General features: G+C 49.1%; 1 long non-coding RNA gene across 1 annotated transcript; it reads left to right on the top strand.

Annotated features, from left to right (window-relative positions):
• The first annotated feature begins 7,082 nt into the window (after positions 1 to 7,082).
• LOC144104299 (uncharacterized) lies at positions 7,083 to 20,333 on the top strand. Its single transcript, XR_013308494.1, has 3 exons — positions 7,083 to 7,137; positions 7,465 to 7,589; positions 20,281 to 20,333. It is a non-coding gene; the product is annotated as an uncharacterized LOC144104299 (long non-coding RNA).
• Positions 20,334 to 24,499: the final 4,166 nt, after the last annotated feature.

Consider the following 24,499-nt stretch of genomic DNA (forward strand, 5'->3'; position numbering starts at 1 on the left):
TCTCTATCTCGCGCCACGTACCCCGACCTGAAGCCTACCATGGGGGCCACATTTCGATGGAGGGGAAGCTCAAACGGTGCCCGTGAACTGCGCATTGTCATTACACGTTAAGGTTCCACAGGTGTTCGCTTCTCGGAGCCCACAAATACGGCACCTCTTTATGCCACAAAGTATGCAGGTGGAAGTAAATCCTCCGCGACAGTCACGAAAGAAAAGGAAATCAAGGGCGCATAACTGCCTCCCTGGTTCAGTAGACAATCTCAATCGCGCTTTGATCTACGGGGCAGTAAAATGTGCGCTGCTCGCGTTGGAGTGTGAAACGTTGCGGCAGAATCATGGCACGGTAACAATATCGTACTCGCCGCAGTTGCTCTGTTGGTTATGCGCTCGTCTGCTGAGCCGGGGTACCCGGGTTCGAACCCAACCGCGGCGGCAGCCTTTAGATGGAGGCGAAACGGAGAAGGCGCACGTGTGGTGTGCGTTGGCAGTGCAAGGCAAACATCCGAAATTATTCCGGAGCCCTCCACTGCGGCATCTTTTAATTCCTTTCATCTTTCACTCCCTCCTTTATCCTTCCCTTACGGTGCGGTTCAGGTATCCAACGATATATGAGACAGATAATGCGCCATTTCCGTTCCCCCAAAACCAATTATTGTTATTAATATTAATTTTTGCCCATGTGCTCTTTGATTTCAGTGCACGTTAAACTTCCCCAGAGGTTCGACATTATTCCGGAGCTCTCAACTACGGCGCCTCTTTCTTCCTTTGTTTTTAAACGAAAGCTTGAATGCACCAGCTAGCGAGCCATTTCGGCTCGTTGCGCCGTATTCCCAGCGCCTCCTCTTTTTTCAAAAATAATATTTAAAAATAGGTTTGGCGCTGGTATACCGTATGCCGTATGTCGGCAGCCGTATGCCGTATGCGGTGGCTGACGAACAACCTTGAGCCGCAGTTTCCTAGCATCGCCGCAGCCGCGCTACAACAGATTGTGCCGCCGTCGACACCGCTGCAGTCGCCGCTCGCACCACCAGATGTGCTCCGCTAGGGTAGAGGCAGAGGAGGTGTCGTCTCGTGGGGTATATATATATATATATATATATATATATATATATATATATATATATATGCTTTACCCACCATTTTTAGATACGAGCAGTTGGAAAACTTGCCCCCGGGAATCGGCCCCACTTCCGTTGCCGCTTTCATCTCAAACAAAGAGACGCGAGTGCCGTTTGTAGGGTTTTTGGTAGTACCATGTTAGTTTTCTTCGTATTACTTTCGCCGCCGCACGCCCACTGGCTGCGCTTGGTCACGTGGAGAGTGCTCCATAACTGGTCTACGCTGGCTCGCTGCCTTGAATTCTGTGCGCCGGGTGCGGCTGCTTCAAGTCGCGCTCGTCCACGTATGCAAAGTTTGCGTGCCGTCTAAGCCTGCGGTGCGAGAGGCCAAGATGCTCAGGGTTAAGCTTTTGGCTATAGATCTCGGGTGAAACTTAAAGCCCTTCTTTCCGTGGTTCCACGCGGCAAAATCAAAGAAACACGACGTGCCGCTCACCCCTGCGTAGTTTCGGTTTCTCCGGTGAGTAATATGTGGTTGTGCAAAGAAGACTGTAATTTTCCCTATATTGATTAGATCAGTAAAAGTTGAGTGTCTGGAAATAAACCATGGCAAAAGCTTGAAAAGACAGCAAATCCTTCTTCCTTCTTTTTGCTTGCGGCATACGCACTTTTAATTTCCTCTTAAGCCACTTTTCTTGTTTTTATGAGTCGTGATGAAAATATGATCGTCCTGGTGGTTGAGGACCCGCCGCGGTGGCTCAGTGGTTAGGGCGCTCGACTACTGATCCGCAGTTCCCGGGTTCGAACCCGACCGCGGCGGCTGCGTTTTTATGGAGGAAAAACGCTAAGGCGCCCGTGTGCTGTGCGATGTGAGTGCACGTTAAAGATCCCCAGGTGGTCGAAATTATTCCGGAGGCCTCCACTACGGCACCTAATTCTTCCTTTCTTCGTTCACTCCCTCTCTTATCCCACCCCTTACGGCGCGGTTCAGGTGTCCAACGATATATGAGACAGATACTGCGCCATTTCCTTTCCCCAAAAAACCCAATTATTATTATTATTATTATTATTATTATTGAGGCAATTTCTATAAATAAAGTGGTCGATTCTGGGAGGACGGTAGCTTTACTTCTTGAATGCGTATCTATCTAATACGAATGCAATAAGCTGTTTGCCCATGCGTCTTCAACGCGCCCGGATAATGTTGTAGTTATAAATGCTACTAAGCCGTCTTGTTTCATTAATACAAAAGAGACGAAGGCGCAAATGACGTTTGTATTCATTATATGCGTTTCTGTACGCACGCGACACACCGTCTGCTGACGCTTCTCAAGCCGGAAGTAGCAGGTGACGCGCCCATCCCAAAGCGACCGCAGCGCCATCGCCCAGGCAGCAACCGTTTTTGGTGCGCTCTCTGCCTGGCTGCTCTTATCTAAAAACGTTGAGCAACGTTTTTAGATAACGTTGGATAAACCAAAGAAAACTGACATGGCACTGTCAAAACGCTAGAGATGGCGCTCGCGTCTCTTTGTGATGAAAACGGCAAAGAAAGTAGGGTCGATACCCTAAAACGTTAGTTTCGCCTCAGCGTATCGTATTCGTTATGGAGAGCGCGAAAGAGACTCAACAACGACAGAACGAAGCGAGGAAGAACGTGCTCAAGAGACGTCAGAACAACGCGCCGAAGAACTCGAGAAGCGCCGGAACGAAGATGCGGCTAGAAAAGTCGTGCCACGTCCCGGATTGACTCTTCAATTCTGGGAGAGACAGGTTTCAGTTCTCAAGAGCGTCAGAATGATACGCTGCGGAGACGGCGTGGATACGAAGCTTTCGCAATACAACTAGGGTTAACCAGAGGTAAACCACAGCCAATTTTTAAAGCCGAAGCTTTACTGGTCGCGAACATGCGATTTCACTGTGGAGGTGCTCCGACGAGGCATATGACGTCACATGGCGGATATTTCTCCCTCTCTCGCTCCCCAGTCAGGTGCTCCACGTGCCTTTCCTCAAAATCCAACTTTCAAATTTTAGATTTCTCATTCTTTTTACTCCCTCCTTTATCGCGGGTGTCCACAGCGATATGTGAGACGGTTACTGTGCCATATCTTTTCCTCAAAATCCAAAAAAACAAGTGAGCCGATGGCATTCACAGAGTTTAATGACGTTTTCAGCTTTGCAAATGCCGTTCATTTTCACGAAAGGAAAGGCGCACAACCCGCTCCGTGGGTCAATGGAGACCTCAATCTCGCTTTAATGTACGTGGCGTTGTTGCCCAACTGCAAACGCCTGCTTTGATTGCGTTCCGCACACTGGATAGGCAGCACGCCCTCCTTGCCACCCTGGGAGGTGGCACAGTTAATTGCTGATCGCTAGAGATTAACAAATGAACGAACGCTGGCTATTGCTGCAGTGCCGCATGTCAGCCAAAACGATGTCAGCGCTAATGCATCCAGGCCACATCTCTCTCTCACCACCGCCACATGTATCAAAGCATGAATGAGGCGTCTGCATATCCAAGCAGCCCTTTATGGGCCTTTCATTTGCACAAAGCCATCGCCGTCTAGAACATTCTCAACGCCAACGCCAATGCTTTCGCTTTGTATGTCTTGGATTAGCTAAGCTAATCCACATTATTTTTTTCACTCAATCCTTAATCCCTTCTCATAAGGCGCGGTGCGGGTGTCCAATGTGATCAGTGCAACATAATGCATCATTTTATTAATCAAAAAACAATCTCATTTTTCTTTCTGCAATGGAGTAAGACCCGCCGCGGTGACTTAGTGGTTAAGGCGGTCGTCTACTGAGCTGGAGTTTCAGGGTACAAACCCCGTCGCGGCGGCAGCGTTTCGATGGAGGCGAAAGGCAAAATGCGCCCGTGTGCTGTCCGATGGCAGTGCACGTTAAAAATCACGTCTTCCATCCTTTTTCTTTCCCCCCTCCTTTATCCCTACCCCTAGAGCGCGTATCAGCCCAGTGGATAGGGCGCTCAACTACTTATCCGGAATTCCCGGGTTCGAACCTGACCGCGACTGCGTTTTTATGGACGAAAAGCGCTAAGGCGCCCGTTTGCTGCGCGATGTCAGTGCACGTTAAAGATCCACAGGTGGTCGAAATTATTCCGAAGCCCTCCACTACGGCGCTTTCTTGCTTTATTCTTTCATGCCCTCCTTTATCCCTTCCGTTACGGCGCGGTTCAGGTGTCCAACGATATATGAGACAGATATTGCGCCATTTCCTTTCCCCAAAAAACCAATTATTATTATTAATTTTTTTCAATATCCCCAGTTGGCTTGAATTTTTCCAGAGACATACAATTTGGCACCTCTTTCTTGCTTTCTTCTTTCACTCCCTCCTTCATCCCATCCCATATGGCGCGGTTCGGCTGCCCACCAAGATACGTGACTGTTACTGCGCGTTTTACTTTCCTGCGAAACCAATTTTCTGTTTTTATTGTAATAGGCCACCATCGTTCATTGGATTCATTAGAGATTGCATCGGCAACGCTAAATGTTCCGCTGATTTTAAGGAAACGAATGCTGTAAAACTGGCTTCTTCATGTGAGTGGACTCCTTATTCGTGCTTTTATTTGCGTGTCGGTCGTGTTCACATGCAAAGGAGGAGGAGGAGGAATAACCGTTTTTTTGAAATAGCAGAATGAGGTTCTTGCGGGTGAAGCAACTATTTTAGGGCCCCACTGGCTCTAGCGGGTCGTTCGGTTTGGTCCAAGGTTGCCTGTTGGCTTCCCAGGTCCTTCCAGGCGAGTCGCACCTCCCATGACCTTTAAAATTCGTTGCGTGGGACGAGAGGTGAGTTTCCCTCTGTTGGTCTTTGTTTGCAATGCCTAGTGATAAGTTTGAGTGTTGGTGTGTCGCCGCACCAAAGACAGGAGTCATCGTATAGGGACGGGTGTACTTTCCTGACTGTGTGTATGGTGGGATATTTGTTGATTCGTAGGCATCTCCAGTCCCTTAATTGCCAGCGTTTGAGTTTAGAGTGGGGTGGCGCCATTGTCTGCCTGCTGCGTCTTTGGCTGTAGAGGATATCTTGCGGCAGCGAAGGTGTGAGGTATTTCTCCCGGGTCGATGTGTCCGCGGCTCGGCAAATTAGTCCTCGAGCCAGGCGTTCCGCTCGTTCCTTTCCCTGTACAACTTCCTGAGCGGTGCACCATGTGATGATGTGATCTAGGTTGGTTCCTAGTATGCCTAGGACGCTCAGAGGGAGGGCGCCCCTGACAAACAGTCGGCAAGCTTCTTGCGAATCCGTGAGAACACGTGCAGATTGCCTCTTGCCCACTGCCGCTCGTATGGATAATGCTATGGCTGCGGCTTCGGCCACAGCCGTGCTCTTGGTGCGGATCGTAGCCGACATGATTGCTTGATCCCCTCTAGTGACGACCGCAGCAAAAGCTCGCAGCCTTAGTGGGTAGCGAGGTGCGTCTGTGCAGTATGTGTTTGGGTCGTTGCGTAACCGTCCGAGTGCCACCGCTCTCGCTCGTCTGCGGCCGGCGTTAAGCATGAGGTGTATGTTCTAGGCTATTGGGTCCACGTGTATGCGTTCCCAGTCCTGTCCGCGTGTTTGATGCGTGTCCTCCCCGCAGAATTGGGGTGCCAAGGGGTAGTGAAGACTATGTAGTAAATCTCTACCTTGGGTTGTCGAGTTGAGTCTCTCTGCGCGATCAAGACAGCCGCGGCGTGTTCATCGTGTGAATTGTAAATACCCAGACTCTCCAGACGCTCTGTGCCAGTGCAGTCAGGGAGGCCCAGTGCAGCTTTGTAGACAGTGCGTATGAGTACGTTAGGCTGTTCTGCATCACATCTGAGCCAAAGCTGGTATGAGTGTCGATACACTCCTGGCCGTGTGTTTGAGTTTGCTTAGTGTTGACGATACGCTCCTGCACTTTTTGTAATGGCTTCCATTGATCTCCATATTGAGGATGGAGCAGCGCGTCTGCCGGGTGTTTTAGGTCTAATGTGTATAAATTTTGATGTTACCGGTGCGCATCTCATGCCTGCCATCCTCGCGTGTGGATCAATTGTGTTGATCGCTCTTTGTAGAGTGTTCTCTGTGTCTGTAGGACCCCTTGGTCGCCCAAAGGGTGAGGTCAAGCCTTTGCTTTGGACAGTATTTCGTCCTTTCAAATTGCTTCATCATGAACTAATAACGCGCGCAACCTGTACATAATTATTATTGTGTATACTGTTTTTGTCTAGACTACCTCTCCCCCACCCTCTCCAGTTCCCTCACTTCTTTCATTTCATTTCTTCGATCTGCCTGCTATCTTTTCTTTTCGCTGCCCCAGGTCAGGTGCTTCAGTGTCGATGGAAGATGCCAGGGCTAGCAAAAAATCTGTTTGCTTTAATATTATTATCATTTTAATAACCACTTCTAGGAATGATGGCCCCGCAGCCATTTTTATTCTTTCTATCCTTAATCGTTTCTCTTGCCATGTGGTTAGCTGTCGACCGAGATGTGAGACAGTTACAGCGTCCATATCTTTCCTCAAAAAAAATTTTTCGCAGCCTTACTGATCCGGACTACCCGGGTTTGAACCCGAGCGCGGGGCAGTGTTTCAATGGAGGGGAAACCCAAAGGCGCCCGTTTGCAGTGCGATGTCAGTGCACGTTAAAGATCCCAGTTGGTTTTAATTATTCGATAACCCTCTACTATGCCACTACTTTTTCTTTTTCTTCTTTCACTGCCACCTTCCTCAATGAAGAAAGGAAGACGACGAAGCGCCACCGCGTGCCAAGCGTCTGCGCTTGAGAGAAAAAAAACACGCTGACAGAAGACTGACGTGATCAAGAGATGTCGCCACTTAGTATTCGAGACTTGATTAGGGTGTCTCCAGGAGCCAGGAGCGGATTTCTGAAGAGGTTTGACGTCGCGCTTTCATGGCAACGCTCAGTTCCGGTGAAGGCGCCCTCTCAGCTCCAGCTGGACTGCCTCCTCCTGTGCGCTAAACGACCGCGTTCCGTCGTCCCTGGCTTCCATGAGGACCCGTCATGTGCGGCGTCTATGCAGGGCGGCCCAGGTGCAGCCGCGATGATATTACAGCGCTATCAAAGGCGTGTATGTCAAGGTAGGAACTCTCACCAGAGGCACACGTGTATAAATATTTATACGTTAATTCGAATGAAAACGTATATTATTGCGTGCGTGTTTAGCGAAGGCAACGTGAGCTGGGGCTTCATCCATGCTCTTGAGTTGGAGTCATCCGCTTCTTCCTTTTATATATGAAACACAGCAACGCATGCTGTTACCAGTACTTCGTGTGCTGATCTTAGCTGCTTTAAAACACAGTCATTAATGCTGGAGAGTCGCTGCCGCCAGATTAGGTTTCGAGTCTCATGTAGCCTCTGAAAAAAGCACGTCGTTTCCCACCCTGTCCGCTTATGCTTTCATGCAGAATCTGCAATGAGGGGCAACCGTAATGCCTGCCGCGTTACATGCAACAACGAGAATGGCCGCGCCAAGAATTAATCGGAAAAATGTGCAACCGACTCTGCTGCTCCGGCGGCACGACATTTGATGGTGAGAGGCTATCTTCCTTTTCCTGCGTATCAAGCCTAGAGCACTGCTATCCACTAGAAACGCGAGCACGATTGACAGTCTTTCAGTTATAAACACCGATATGGTTAGCGAACTTGGGTCTAGATTCGCAAGCATTTAATTATCGTGTCTATTCACGGCAATAAACCAACTCTTTACACCTTTCCTCGTCAGCGTTGCGTTCTCGGCTCGTAACCTGCATTTGAGCATTATCTGTAATTAGTGAAGCTTCTAGTAAACTCCTGGCCGATTTTATTAGTTGTCACGGTGTGGCTGTTTAAACACTCACCATTAATTTAGGTTGTGAGATTTCCGGCGTATTACGTAACGGACACCACCCCAGTATTACCCCATGAATATGCAGTGCGTCTGCCCGAGAGGAAAAGAGAATGAAATTAAGATGTTGAACGTTACACAGTCGAGGAAGAAGCTTTGATTCGTCTGATTACGCAGCATCTAGTGAGGAAGCACGAGCTGCGCGAATTCAGTAAGAGGCGCACATAGCTTTCAAAATGTTCAAAATACTGTGATAAAGGAAGTCTTCGGAACTCAGAAGAATTCGGTCAATAAGATTAACCGCGTCTTCAGAAGACGTCAATAACGAAGGTGCCATGAAAATATTGTGCTCTCTGAGCATCACAGCAATCCAGTTCACGGAACCCTCAAGAATTTTGAATTTTTTTGCAGTCTCCAGGTAAGAAAATGTTCGCATGGTCGAACATATAATTCAGGACTAAACATACTTACTTCCAATCTATCCTTTGCACGATGCGCGCTTCTGCACTTGAAGTCATTTAGTTGTCTCGCATAGTTAATTTTGCTCATATGCACCGCATCCTAAACGCAACTCTTACATGTTTGGTAGCAGTACAAGACACATGTAACGCACGCAGCTAATCTCATGTAAACCTTAAAAAGTGATACAATAATGACTATCAGATAATAGCAGTTATTAATTACGGACAGAAAGGAACGAGACGGAATGCTCTAAGGGGAGCGTGGGGACACATTATATTTTATATGTATGCAAATTATATTTTCTTTGTTCCCAATTGCGACAATGGCCTGATAGTGAACGATGGCAGAGCTTAGATGTTATCAGAATCAAGCTTGATTTGGGTGCCAACAGTGTCGACGCAATATGACAACACTGACAACGCCGGCCTCTGGTCGCACAAAGTTCCTCGTACAGCAATCGCCATATTGTGGGCCTTGCAATATGTAGCCTTGCGTGAGGCTTTCTTTACACTTGATGTCGATGTCATTTTCTCGTGGTTCTCTGCGCCGGAACTAAAACTGTCGTATTCACATGGTTGCACGTACAACGGCGGCGCTGCTTCGGAGTTTAAGGCCACGCGTAAAGCGCTGTTATTGCCACTGGTGACAATGTCCTGCCCCGACGAGAGGTGAAATGTGAGGGATTATTTCTAGCGCTAAGGCACTATTGGGCTCATAACTTGTAAAATGCTGGTGCGTGCTGAAGCCCCTGAAGTTTGTCAGATGATGCGAGAAATAGCGAGAAATAACGAAGATTTTGAATGAGGGTGAGCCTGACCAACCTCCAGAGATAAAGAAATATTGCCACGATGAGGCTTCGAATCCTTGGTGGCGCGAACACATCAGCTTTGCTCACCACTGGACGAGAGTGATATATGCTATCGCCGCTGGTGATCACGCCTCCTGCTAAAGTGCAATACGCTCTCGTGCTGTACATTCATTAACATGCAGGAAATTAACTGCGCAAGAAATCGTTCTGCAAATTTTTGCACTGACAATGCGAGATTAAAGCGCGGTCCTGGAAACTTAAAGCGGCAAAACACCATTGCGCGAATTGAGCCTCAAACGCTTAGATTGCTTGGATGCAGGTTTACAGGAACTATCAAATATCTACTGCTCTTCGCAGTGCTGTTCACGCTATTAGAGGGTAAAGAGAACAATTTATTATTGTAGATGTCGGGCACATGGCCTTAACGCATACGAACGTAGACAGAAGAAACGGTCGGCGCGTTGTGTTTGTATGTGTGTGCTTATTTGAGACAGAAATGGTAATAGCACTGCAATTAGACGTACACAAGAAAGACTGACACAGGACAGGAAAGGAGTACAGACACCCTCCCGCTCCCCCGAACAGCTGTTCGGGGGCATCGTGGGTGTGTGTGTGCGCGCAGGCCATTAGGCGCGCCCAAGGAACGGCCGCGTGCACTGCATGAGGTGGCAGCAGTTGGCGCCGGGTACGCGGTTGACGGCCGGGGCGAGATGGCCCCTGCGAAATACGCCGCAGAAGAGCAAGGTCTGCGCCTCGGAGCGGCGGCGCCTCTGTTTGGGCCGTCAGATTCCGGGAAACAGTGAAGATGCCTTCACAAGGAGCCGACCGAAGGGAGCAGCGGAGAAGCAATGACGAGAGAGAGAGAGCTGGAAAGGAGGACCCGAAAGAGAGGAGAGACGACTGAAAAGAACGGCACAGACGGGTGTTGGATGCCGACACGAGAGGCCGCTTCCTGGTGGCAGCAGAGTTGGCTCAAATTTGTAAATAACGTAAATAAATTCTCTTGTATTTTTCATTCTGGGGGGGGTCCGGCTTCGTCGGGAGGAGTGTGGAAGAGTTAGCAAGAAAATGCCTGACTGGAGATATATCGGAATATATGGAACAAAAAGTGTTATTTTCTTTACAAACGCAAAAACATTCGAGGAATATTCAAGGTTTTTATGCATCCACTAGAGGGTAGATGTCAGAAGGAGGCTGACTAAGAGACACAAACCTGAGGTAGCACATGGCCATATACGCATCACGAAACCACATTGAGAGAATAACAAAATATAACATAAGATATTAGTCAGCAAGAAGTATGTGAACGAAGCTATCTCCCATCAGGTAGGATACACAGCTGAACAAAAGAAAATACTCCCGAAAGCAGTGCACCTTATTTAAAATGTACAAAAGCGAACTTCCAGCCCCAAACTTTAGAGAGTCAAAAGCAGCAGATATCTAAATTGTGATGCTAAACAGAAAGAAAGCGGCATACTGTGTGCAAGGCACTCACCTTTCACCATGTCTCGCTTCAAAAAACACTAAGCGGCACTGTTTATAACTTTGCACTCGGTTAAAATCGAAAAAGGGCAAACAACTTCAAGTGTGAAGCCTAGAACACGATTTTGAAGGAAACATTTTCGGGAGCAAATTCGGGCATCATGTCATTACACTGCAGTACACTGTGCTGCGAGATACTCACTGGTACTCGATGACTCTGGAAACGCATCCTGAACAGCTAAAAAGGTAACTGTTAAATTTAGAAGCGTACCAGATTACACCTGGAGGTTCACGTTTTGAAAGCAATGCTATGTAACTGCTAGGAGCGAAGGAAATGCAAGTCCTGGCATCGGAGCCAACGTTTTACAGGCAAAACATTTCGGTCGCATCGCTTTATTGCCTCGTGCGTTTTTTCTCGGGTTGCCAGGTTATGTATGTTGCCGCCCAATAAGGCCTAGTAGTTTTTTTATATGCTAATACTCTCCTTTCCGTGTGCTTTAGCGCGGGGTTAATGGCCCAAAATTATCCAGTTTTGCACAAAGCGCAAGTAAATTAGCTTTAAATTTTCCTAGTAAATCTCCCCAGCGAATGTAGTAGTGCGTACGAGGAGCAGAAACTCAGTACTGGTAAAGACAGTTGGATAGAAAGCGATGATAGTTCTGTTGTTAAGCGCTATCTCTCGCAAGCGGCGAAAATGGGAATCATTACGCACATTGAAAAGCTGTAGTAAATGTAAATCTAGGGAGATTTTTCATGACCGGAATGCTGAAAAGACTAGTTTTAGATTAAAGATAATATGCCAGTTGCCCCGCAAAGAAGCAACATTTCGCTACTGATCTAAGGAGATAAGTGCGGCTGTTGTAACGAAATAGTGAGGCGAAAGTTTTGCCACGAAGTTACGCCGCAGGGCACGCATGGCTCCTGAAAGCCCCTTCTGCTGAAAGCTGGCACTGGTGGTGGGCCTCGGGCAAGTGCTACCTCAGCTTGCGAGCCAGGACACAAAGAAATGGCGCCAGCTGGGTGCCGTCCTGCTGGCACATCTGGAGGACCCACTCAGCCTTGTCGACAGCAGCGAGATGGGTGCTGTAGTTGACGAGCTGCTCGCTTGGCTCAACAGCAGCAAATCGAAGGTGGCACAGAATTATTCCGGAGAATTCAATCCAGGCTTCGGTAGGGACTTACGGTCACAAGTAGTCCGGGAGGCCTGCATCACTATTGCTTGCTTATCACAGCAGTTCGGCAAAAAGCTCAACCACTTCTCAGAAGCAGTACTTCCAGCGCTAATAAACCTAATCCTCATTAGTGCCTGGATAATTATAAACATCCGGCATTGTCACAGTACGGTTTAATATAAAGCAAACTCACGTGAGTCGACTAATGCCAGTGATCACAATGAACTTGTATTCAAAGTCTAAAGAAAGTTGTGCATTGTGCTTCTCGATCAGCTTTTGCACACAAGGCCCACGCATACTTTGGAAAGGCAGATTGTGTAACGGGAAAAGAAAAAGAGGCCCTGCCGACACCGAAGAGGCACGAAGACAAGGGCGTGAGCACGTGTTCGAACGAACGAGCAAAAGGAGGACGGTGGACGGCGGTCGAAAAAAAATGAAATGAAAATTGGTTTCTTGGAAAAAGAAATGGCGCAGTATCTCTCTCACATATCGTCGGACACCTGAGCAGCGCCGTGAGAGAAAGGGTAAATGAGACAGTGAAAGGAAGAAGGGAAGAAAGAGGTGCCGTTATGAAGGGCTCCAGAAGAATTCCGACTACTTGGGGTTCTTTAACCTGTACGGACATAGCACAACACACATGCGCCTTTGCGTTTCGCCTCCATTGAAACGTGGCCGCCGCGGTCGGGTTCGAACCCGTGACCTCCGGATCAGTAGCCGAGCGCCCTAACCCCTGAGCTAACACGGCTGGTCTCGTTGTTCCGTTGTGCGGTTTGGCGCCGAAGAAGCGGGTTTCACTGTTCTTCGGGTGCCGACCCACACCGTAACATATTTGGTGGCAGCAGTGAGACATGCCGCTAACCCACTCCTAGGACCAAGCACCCGGTGTGGTGGACGACGGCGTCCACCACCAGCCGTTGACGCCGAGGGCGCAGCGGCCTGCGCCGCTGTGCCTAGACGCTCGGAGGGGTTTGGCCCTCCCCAGCACCTGGCCGCCGGTTGTGACTGCCTCCTGGTTCTAGTCTTCCAGCGGCTGGATGCTTGGGAGACCCAGCTGGCTGCCCATGCTGGGTAGCTGGCAGCTCTCCGGAGAAAAGCCTGTCTCCTAGTGGCCCCTGACCTGAGCGCCGTACGAGCGGCGCTTTCTAGCATCGCCGCTGTCGCCGTCTCCAACGCTGCCATCGTTGGGCCATGGGTCGCAGCCGCCCATGGTCTGCTCGGTGCGGGAGCGTCCTCGCCGCAGTACCTACCGGGGGATCTGGATTTGCCCACATTCGATGGCAATGTCTCGTGGGTTGCCTAGTGCATCCAGCTCGACGACATGGCGGCGGCGAGAGGCTGGGGCAAGCGCACGAAGGCCAAGATTCTCGTTGCCAAACCAAGGGGCATTGCGACGGAGCTGCTGCGGTATGTGTCTCGTGACCATCTAGGCAGCTACCCTGTACTGGCTGGCCTCCTCGTTGACCACTAGAGTGCCTCAAGTCTTCCGTCAAGAGCCCGTGGAGACGTACTAGGACCAGGCCGCAGCAATTGAGCGGCTGTTTTTGTAGTCGTTAACTGGGGCGCCTCGGGATGCAGTGGCCATGATCGGCACCTGTGCGTTTGTGGACGCCATAGTGGCGCTGAACTCTTTCTAAATGACTGAACCGAAGCTGTGCTGACTGCAACTGCACTGGGGGTCGAGTTTGCCGGGACATTTGAGGAAAGAGCGCGTGAGACGCTGAGGGCACGACCATTGCCCTTCGTTAGGTATAAAAGCGCCTCCAGAACCCGTATCGTCCGACTTGCTAACACGCTCTCCTTCACGTATTACAAACTAGGTCGTTGTATGCTTTTTAACGCCGTGTTCCAGCCTAAAGTCAGGCTGTCACTCCTAAATATATCGCAACAGAAGTAAGCTATGCAGCAATACCAACCATGTACAAGGAGGAGAAGTAAATGTATTATATACAAAGTAAAATTCCTTGATTCAGGAACTTATGGGAGTGGGCTACAGACAGCTCGTCTAGAGCAGCCCCCACTGCCAATTCCGGTTGACATTGGTCTCAAAAGTGACCTAGAAATCGGCGGTTGGGTTGGGGTTTGGAAAGTTTGGGCCAATTCCAATAGGAATAACAGGTATTTGGATAATAGATTGAGTAGATGTTCCTGAATTACAGATTTGGAAAGAAGCCTGCTTTAGCACGTCACCGTGTGGGTTCAGAAAAAAATATGAAGTGATCACTACAGTTGATGCGCCGAAGTGGTCACCGAATTCTGCTGACGAACGAGATTCAATCGCAACAATGAGCATTCAACATTAAATTTGTGCATTCATTTATATCAATGTTTTTTAATTGACTGAAATTAGTTGCAGAGTAGCTGCCAATATTTACCTTCAGGGCGGGTTCCGAGCTTTGCAACTTGTTACAACTTGGCTCCAAGCAATGAATAACGCCGGTTTTGGTCATAATTGCTCTCTTAATATCAGCGCTTTAAAGTTCTACTCTCCTCTTCACTATTATTTCTTCTCTACCTTGCGCTGCACTCCAGTCTCTCCATCTCGCGCTTTGTACCCCGACCTGAAGCCGACCGTGGAGGCCACATTTCGATCGAGGAGAAACGCAAACGTGTCCGTGAGCTGTGCAATGTCAACACACGTTAAAGTTCCACAGGTGTTCGGTTTCCGGTGCCCACCAATACGGCCCAAACCCATAGGCGGACGTTAGCGGTGATGCCGGGCCATCCAAAGCAGGAAGTGATGAGGCGCTGAGCTGGACAAACACCGGGTTGGCTCGAATCGTGTAGCTTGTAAAAAAACTTGACGGCGGTGCGAGCACGGTCCAAACTGACGGGCTCCGCCATTTGACGTCTCGCAGACGATCGCACCCGAGAAGAACGGTAGTGGCATTCAAGAAAACGACAGAGATGTGGGCGTCGCACGCAAGTCGTTATGGTGTGCTTCTGCGACTACCTTGAAGTGCACAGCACCAGCAGAATGCGCATCGACACGTGATAGTGCATCGGGAGCCGCATTTACGGGTCCATCGATGTACCGGAGGTCAGCCGTGAAGTCGGAGGCAAAATGCAGGCGCCGAATGTCCCAGGGAGTTTCGGTGCTGTGGATGCAACGTTAGGCGAATGTCACCGGCTTGTTATTAGTAAGCGTGTGGAACGCGATACCTTAGAGAAGAAAAGAAACGGAGTACGCACCACACATTCTGCTGAATTTGTTGCAGAACGACACAAAATTCATGAGAGGAGGCGTCAGTTAGCTTCATGGGCTTGTCGGTTACGGGGTGCACAAGGAGGGTGGCGTGCGCCAGGGCATTCTTGGCATCTTGGAAGCCAGCGTATGCTTTAAGTGTCCAGTCCAAGGAAGCAAATGAGGCCTTTGGAGACTTTAGCATGTCGGTCATTGGAAGAATAATGCGGGTTATATCAGGCAGGAAGCGACGGTAAAAATTCAGGAGCCCGAGAAATTCATGGAGCTTGCGAAGCGATGTGGGGAGCGGAATATCGCGCAAGGCTTGAAGTTTCTTGTCTAGTGGCTGGAGTTCCTCATGGGTGACAAGGTGCCCGATATATTCGGCGGTGGCAACACCAAAGACACATTTTCCTCTGTTGATGGAATAGCCATGCTCCTGTAGTCTTGAAATCAGCTACCTCAGATGATCAGCGTGCTGCTCGGATAAAGAACTGGCTACGAGCGGATCATCAATATATGTGACAACAAAGTGGAGGCCACGGGAGACTTCATTTGTGAAGCATTGAAAAGTTTAGCCGGCATTTCGTAACCCAAAAGGCATGCGGACGTACTCGAAAAGGCCGAAAGGGTTGGTGATAGCAGTCTTCGGTATGTCCGTTGGTTCAACAGAATTTTGATGATATGCTTTTACTAGGTCAATCTTGCTAAAGATGGTACTTCCAGCAAGAGGTCCCGCAAAGTCGGGAATGTGGGTAAGCGGGTCGCGGTCAGAGACCGTGTGGGCGTTCAACGCACGGTTGTCTCCACGAGGGCGTCAGTCTCCAGGACGAGGCTCGGACACCAGGTGCAGTGCAGATGACAATCTGGCTGTCGAAGGGCGGATTTTTCTTAACTGCAGCATGTGGGAAAATTGCCTGGGATCTGTGGGAAGGCGGTCTACAGCAAGGCGTCGTGTCTTACAGGACACAAGAGGTCCCGTGGTGACGATGTGGTGTGTCACAGTGTGTCGCCATGGGAATTCGAGGTTGCTGGGTTGGTTAAGTTCCGGAAATTGATAGAACATCGAGACAAACACAAATGTTTGAAAATAGAGAGCTGCTTGCAGTGAGACGGACACAGGAGAGACAATAATTTATAAGTACAAGCTAGTATTACTGTCCAAAAACTGACGGGAGCGTGTTCCCGTTCAAACCGTAGTGGGCAAGAAAGTCCGCACCTAGTGTGGCGAAGCGCACGTCGGTGGCGACAAATATTCACCAAAATGTACGGTGCATGCCCAAGTCAAGGGTGAGCTAACGTTGGCCATAAGTCGGGATTGTGGATGTAATCACAGCCTGAAAGGCGCAGCCCTCAGGGCAACGTTGTCGATCGAGGCGGGAGGCAGGAATGACACTGACATCGGCACGTGTGTCCAGTAAAAAAGCGATGTCCTGCGCTCCTGTCGGTGACGTGTAAGAGGCGGCTTGCCGTGGCTGTTGAGTCACGTCCGCCATTATTTACTCGCTGGCGTGTTTCCCGGCCAGCGACAGGGCTGCAGACATTTAACAGCGCTGTCACCAAACTTGGTGTGATACCAGTAGTAGCTATCCGAGCTGGGTCTTAAGCGGGGACTGAATCGTGAGCGTGAGCCATTACGACCTGGTAGGGAGTTGCGATGCGTGGAAGTCTGCATTGCTGCCAAGAAGTCCATCAGACGGTCAATTTTCTCTTCGTGCCGAAAGTACCGGGCCTCGAGGTTAGATGTCAGTATAGCGGAAGACACCGCGGAACTTGTGCTGGAGTAGTCGTTAACGCGGTCCGCGAGTTCTGCCAGTTTGTCGAGAGGCATATCGTCTGCAGCTGCCAACACTACGACAAGTGTCTCAAGCAAGCATTACAGTACTAGCTCACACAGGAGTGGGTTCTCCGCGTCGCCGAGTAGGTGTCGCATCCGATGTAATAGCTGCGAAGATAGGCCATCGCAAGGTTCGTCAGCGGTAAAGGGGCCGTGGAAGGGGATCGCTTCAAAGATGCTGTGTGCCTAGGAGGCTAAAGGACGCCACTTCACAAATATTCTTCAAAAAAGAATTTTTTAGATGAGTTTTATTGAATCTGAGTTATATGCAGCCAAAATTTGAATTTCCCCGTTTTCGCGCCTTTCCCTCTCCTGTCGTTTTTTTTTTGCACGCTTAATTGTCGGCGCTGTCCCGCCGGCACCTCGCGCTCGCCCCCTCTGCCGGCAGCCGACACGCATGAATAAATGCTAGCAGTCCGTTGCTGATGTAACGAGCGCTGCATGACATAACAAGCGCGGATGCGCACCTAACGAGCTCGGATTTGGGCCAAAGTCCAGCACCGCTGGTGCCCGCTAGGCGCGGAAGCAGGATATCTAAATATTGTATTTATAAATAATCGATTCGCTTTTGAGGCTTTGTACGCGGCATGAATGCCCGTTAACCTGTACTCTACATAATGCGAGCATTTTATAGCCAACCTCAAACACCCTTTTCATGGACGATTTAAGGAGTTGCTACAGGGGTCTTCTCTCTGACAATGTTTTGCGCATCAGCACCGTGGCCTTGAAATGGTCGTTCTGCGTGGCCGGCTGACGTGGCTCTCATGACGTCGTCGAATTCATGACCCACCCCTGAGGAAATTGCTGAGACGACGTGGAGGTTCATGACGCGTTGCGATTGGATGCATCGCAGATCGAAGAGGGCTTAGACCTGCGTAAACTTCACTGCGGGGTTCTTCGGCCAAAATGGCGGCAGCCGCACCTGCACGTTTGAAATGTCTTCCATTACTTTGCTGGCGGCTGGAACATAGGCTGTGAAAGTTGACTGAGGTTCTGGAGCCGGCGTTCATTTCTGGACGCTGCCGAGTTCGTTTCGTCTTCCATCCCGTATTTTCAACGTCCCAGTCACTAAGTTATAGGGGCGCGGGATGCGTCACTATAGACACACGCGCGAGAGAATCGAGAGCGAAACGTTACGGCCGCTGCCGAGGAGACAAGACGCGGTGACACTGATCCTTTTTTTCGCGTGCCTACCGCGCCGAGGAGGCCGGCGCTAAAGAATAAATATCCGGCGGCTACAGAGAGGAGAGAATCGCGGCAGCACCAGAGTCTGATCCTCTAAATTGTAATTGAAATAAGCCTGTTCTGCTTTGAGCGGAGCAGGCTGGTGCTCTGCATAACTTGAGGGCAGCAGGAATCTAACAATTGTATTTTTCAGAAAAATAGGCCAGTGAAGGCTGTTTTTGTTCCCGAGAAATCCTGCTCATGACCAGAATGGCTTATCCACTCTGGCACCGCGTCAAGTCTAAAGATGCCATATCCTTCATAATGTTCGCCGTGCTCAGCGCAAGAATATGTGAAGTTCCAAATGGTAATTCGTAATGACCACGCGTGTGGGACTGTCTCATGAGCGTGAGCTTTATATCATTGGTAGTCGAATCATTACACAGGCATAAGCTGGACAGTTGCCTCTCAGCGCTGCCTGTACGGGTCGCCATAATTGGGGGTTACCACTAATACCACCAGTGTCGTAATGATCGAGAGTAAAAGGCCATCACAGGTAGACATCAAATGTTAAGTTTTATCGATGGCCTTGCATTTGTAGCGGTTGTCTCCCAGAGGCAAACCGCCCAGCAATAACAGTGAAATTTCGTACGGTGGGCGAACAGTCGCTACGAGGTTCATTGCACACTCGGAGACAAAGTATAAACGGAGGATTGAGCGTAAGGTGTTTTGTAAATGGTAATTATTATGCAATTGCGGTGGCGCGACCGCTTTGCTCAGGGAAAAATTTCGCATTGGATAATTGTTAGCAAAAGCTATTAATGCCCCGTTTCCGGTAGCAACGCCGTCGGCATAATTGAGATTCTTAAGTTTGAAGGCAGCACAGGCTGGTAGGGGTGAGGAAATAATGGGAATGCGCAGCCCTATAACTCTCTCCTTAAGTAGGGACCATTGTCGACGCCGTACAGCGGCGCAGAAGTGCCAGTAGGAAAAGGGCGAGGAGGGCAACAAGAACTGTGGCGCGCTCCACGCTGGTTCATCTGAACGCTGTCTCCTCCAGCGGCAGTCTTGAAAGATAGCATGTGTTGCATTAACGCCACCCTCGTCGGAATTACTATATTATTATTTATAAAAATTTCCCTGTCATACTGTGGCTTGACCGCGGTATCGACCCTCGACTTTATAGATGGATGAGCGGCAGCGCGTGACGCACATAGCCTCTATACTTTTCATGCCTGGTCATCGGCGCCTAGATCAATAGATGCCAACCGTCAACATTTTGATGATGATTATAATTTATTGACTGGATCCTTTGTATCGGGTGGGCATCAATTCGGCGCCCATGCCATAAACAAAACACTTAACAATAAAAGGTACGCTAAACACAAGACTATTCTCTACGAAAAACTCAGAAGTTTCTACTGCTTGTGCATATAACCCCACAACTAGGAGAACCTATTTTTACCACCTGCGCAAAGTGGGCTCTGTTGGCGACACGCGCGCTATGGCCAGGAAGGTCATCCGGCGTGCGAAAATTGAACACCCTTGATCGGGGAGCGATGTTGTGAGGCTTAAGCACCGCATCATGGCATGTTAAATCGTCTCGGCTTCGCCGCCACACAGCCTACACAGTGCGCCCGCGATCGTCTCGTCGCACAGGTGACGGTCGTCAAGGCTGTGAGCGCCGAGAAGCGGCAAAAGTACGCGTGCTGCAATAAATGAGGCACTCGCCACGAAGAGGAGCTTGTATTGGAAAGTACCTTAAACCTCGTTTATTGCCTGGGTCATCGCAGCACCTTTAGTTCTGCCGCTGGCCGTGATAAGGCGTTCGCTTCACAGACAAACAAACGGCTCGCGGCAGAGAGATTCAAGTACGCGCGAGCAAGCACTACGCGCCGATGGGCGCATAGTGAATACCACTCCTGATCTCCTCACACTTCGCCCGGAAGTAGCCCAGGTAGGTTTGATTTTGGTTGAATCACCGCTTTTAAGTAGATGCCCAGGGATGGAAAATATTGGAGGCTTTATGCATCAGCATTTCTCACTGTTGTCATTGTGTCTGAAGTTCAGCGCCACAAATTTAAGCACCCAGCAAATTTATTTGCACGCGAACGGTAAGTGTATCTTACAAATCGCCATGCTCATACGGTTCCAGTAGGCTTTGTGGACTAATAATCTAATGTGCAAGGTAGGCTCCTTGCAAAACAACGTTCACAAACATGCATTACAACACTGCGCTCTTCTGAGGAGATACCATAGCGAGGAGCCGAAACCTTTCTTCTCAATTACAGCATGTCTTTCCATGCACTCCGGTCGGCAAAATAAGACAAGAAATCATCGTTGTGGTCACTGGGGAAATGGCTGGCCAACAACGCCTGAGCTCGAAGACCGCAGCTCGACGATCAGGGGCCACCTGGAAGAACACAGCTCCCGGAAGTAGGCGTGCACGCTCCTTTCACCGCAGGCGGTGACCGGATGACGAACGATGGTAGGAGAACGTTCAAGGCTGAGGGAGATGCCACTTCCTTGGTGCCAAGGAGATTAACCGGCCCAGGTGGAAATGTCCTGGGAATAGAAAAAAAGTGTGGCTACAACTCTTGCAGAAAGAGTGGCTCGTCATGGTCTGCTTGCAAAACTGCGGATGTGTGCAGGAGCAAATCGAAATTGTTGTGTCTGTTTCCCAACAACAACAACAACACTGGAACGAATATCTCGGGTCATTCTTCTTTTCCGTCTTCCACGTGTCCTTGGTGGCTCGTACGCGAAGAGCGATGCTCACAGCTGGAAGTCGAAGGCGCAGTTTTATGTGCGTACTTGAACCATGACCGGACACCACTTGTCTTCTTTCGGGCATTAAGGCTTGGTTTGTGGTCCCTGGGGACTTAACGTCCGAAAGCAACTCGAGCTGTGAGGGACGTCGTAGTGAAGGGCTCCAGAAGTTTCGACCACCACATGCTGTTTAACACGCTCTGAGATCGCCCAGTAGACAGGCCTCTAGCATTCCGCCTCCATCGCAATGTGACCGACACGGTCGGGATCTAACCCGCGTTTTCCGGGTCAGCTGCTGAGCAGCATAACCAATGAGCCACCGCGCGAGCTGTCGGACATGATGAAGAGTGCGACGGCAAGATATTGGGCTTAACCAGACTTTCAGCACATCCGCCTTATATGACTAGATCTGAAAAGGAAATTTTTAGTTCAGAGTGGTGTTCCACAGGCTCATGCGAGTTTGATGCATAACTCTGTTTCGACTGTTCCACTTGTTGCGTAACCGAGACTGCGGAGAGCAGTGTTGTGTCCAGTTTGTGCGTACGAAAAGTTGGCAGCTTCTTTGAAGCGATTACGGCAGCGCAGTCTCCTCAAACTTAATGCTAGGTGTTTGGCCGTAGACTTGGAAAGCCGTCTGGTCAATACGGATGTTTTGACCTCTTTTAAGCGACACTGGCCTCGATTCACGGTTGTAATACCATCAAAGGTGCGCGTGCGCATTCATTCTCATCTCTATTCCCACCACATCGTCATCCTTCACGTACTCTTCCATCTCCTCTTGCCCTTCCCCAGTGCAAAGTAGCAGTCCAGACATTTCATTTTCCGGACGACCTCTTTGGCCCTGTTATTGTTAATCTTATCTCTCTTGTGATGTATGTATACGGTCAGAGAATACTTCTTTAGGCTCTCTTATCTCATCGCGTGAAATAAAGTAAGGTTTGGGAACGTACCTAGGTTATATATATAGGGGATGGCTTCGAGCTAGTTGGATCTTTGGCGTTCGCTGGTAGTCATCCCAGTTTCAAAGATCAACTTTTTGGGCAGGTCGGCGGACTTTTTGTTAGGCGGCGGTGCTCAAAGTATTCCGAATAGACCGCTCTGAAAGACTTGCACACGGCTTCATTTTCCCATCTCCGGGGGATCTTTTACCTTGCGCAACAATTCCGCGAGCTTAGATTGCGGCACTTAGAAATTTGCGCGCATAATCAACTGTCTCAAGCGCCGCGAATATCATGAGCAAAACTTCCCGCCTAAATGGGATACTACATGGCGATCTTCTCAGGATGATTCGTATGCGACACAATGTTCATACCGGCTTGGCCACCTTCGTGCTCCAGAAAAGTTAAAACTGAGAAAAATACGAGGAAAAAGGGAACAAAGAACACGTGAAACACTACGGGTGCAGACCGCTAACTATTTATTCATGAAAAGTGCAACACAGGTTATATCAAACGAAACCCAATTACGTGACTGCTTCATCCCTCGCACATGTAAAGATTAATTACCTGTGAGAATACAGCTGACTATTCATGTAATACTGGTAGATACTGAAGAATAACCTAAACAACTGTCGCCATTGTCTGGAAGACGTTGAAGTCAGAAGCGTTAGCGGCGCGATTACCGGACGTGCTACGTCCGCCACTATGGACGAGGGTGGCGCTTGTGACCAATCTCAAAGTTCGCTTACACGCGAGACATAAACACCCACGAAAGTACCTGATTGGACAACCGCCGCCGTAGAAAAGTTGATAGAGCACCGGACGCGATATTCAGAGGTCGTGGTTTCACTCCCAGCAGTGGCATGGTTGCCGCCGCCGCAGAAAAGTTGATAGAGCACCGGACGCGATATTCAGAGGTCGTGGTTTCACTCCCAGCAGTGGCATGGTTGTTTTTCAAATAAAAAAACAAATAAACTTTCCCCTATGCACCTTGGACCTTGTGTCGGTGACTGTTGCCTTCACACACACACACACACACACACACACACACACACACACACACACACACACACACACACACACACACACACACACACACACGCACACACACACACACACACACACACACACACACACACACACACACACACACACACACACACACACACACACACACACACACACACACACACGCACACACGCGCGCGCGCGCACGCACGCATGCACACACACACACACCCACGCACATGCAGACACACACACACACACAGACACACACGCTCACGCTCACACACACGCACACAGACACACACACACACGCACGCACGCACGCGCACACACGCACACACACGCAAGCACACACGCACGCACACGCATATATATATATATATATATATATATATATATATATATATATATATATATATATATATATATATATATATATATATATATATATATATTCCTCCAGCGTTCGACTCGTTTCGGTGCCGCTCATCACTTGTCTCAAGAAGCAGTTTTTCACCCTTAATATTCTGAGCAGAAATCAAGGTATCCTGTTAAGATTGAATGCGAAAATGTAGGAGCTGTGTCATGAGCAATGCGACACGCTGTTGGGTTGGACATTGCAGAAACGGAAATCCTGGACAAAGGGCGGTAATCGTAAACGACACAGGCGCTAACAACTGAAGTTCAGCCGAAGGCACACACGCAATACGTAAGCTTGGCTATCAGCTATAGTCTCAGCTATTTCATTCCAGGGATGCACAGAGCTTCGCAAAATATGTTATAGAACGAGGATTTGCCCCATACTTGCTCCAAATTTCAAGCGATTCCATATTGTTTTCCTAAGATGCACTTGACAACAGAAACGCAGTTAAGAGCGATATATTTGCAAGTGACAAAATGTCTTCTCGAATGAGTCGCAACCCGCCTACCAAGCACATTAGTTTTAAAACTATTGTTTACTGCTTCCTTTAGTGGGCATAAAAAAGGTCCCCAGTTGCGATACGACAAAATACTATCTGCTAGGTGTAGCGTACTGCCTAAAAAATGTTGCATTTTCGCAGTGCTGAAAGCGGTTTGTTCAGCACCTGAAAGTTTTATTTCGTTTTAGCATTTGCTCCTCGCCACACCTTCCGAATTACACATCAAAAATGTTTTCCAATCGCTCCACCAGGAAGCACTCTGTAAACACAGATTGACAACGACGAAAATTCATATCCGCTGAATGTAATTCTTCGCGTTAAGTGCTAAGCGCTGTACAAACAACTTTCGCTCGTGCTGTAACGTCTATGGTTGACAAAGGGAAAACGATAATGGTACCGTATCCAAAATTCACCGAGCCATCATTACGATCGCAAACAACACCATCATGACCACCGACCTTACTACACCCACTGCAGGACAGACACCTGAAATACTTCTCCAAGTAACGTGGTCTTGTGCCAGCGGCGGCCGCCTTATTCTCGTACACTTTCTAATCACATCTACAATGTAACTTTATGCCGCCATGTGCTAACAATCTGTTGGTATCTAGTTCGTTACAGTTAAAGACCGTCACTCAACTTGTCTTCGCCGTACATGACCTACCCATTCCCGTTTCTTCCTCTTGATTTCGGTTAAGGTGTCACTAAATCGAGTTTCATCAATGATACACTCTTCTCTGCTGCTGTCTCAAAATTACGACTATAATTTTTCTTTCCATCGCTCGGTGCTTTGTCCTGTATTTAGGTTGAACCCTCTTCGTTAGCCTCCACGTTTCTGCACCGTAGGTGACTACCAGTCAGGGACAGCTGTTGTG

The sequence above is a fragment of the Amblyomma americanum genome, chromosome 1 (assembly GCF_052857255.1).
Source record: "Amblyomma americanum isolate KBUSLIRL-KWMA chromosome 1, ASM5285725v1, whole genome shotgun sequence".
Classification (NCBI taxonomy): Eukaryota; Metazoa; Arthropoda; class Arachnida; order Ixodida; family Ixodidae; genus Amblyomma; species Amblyomma americanum.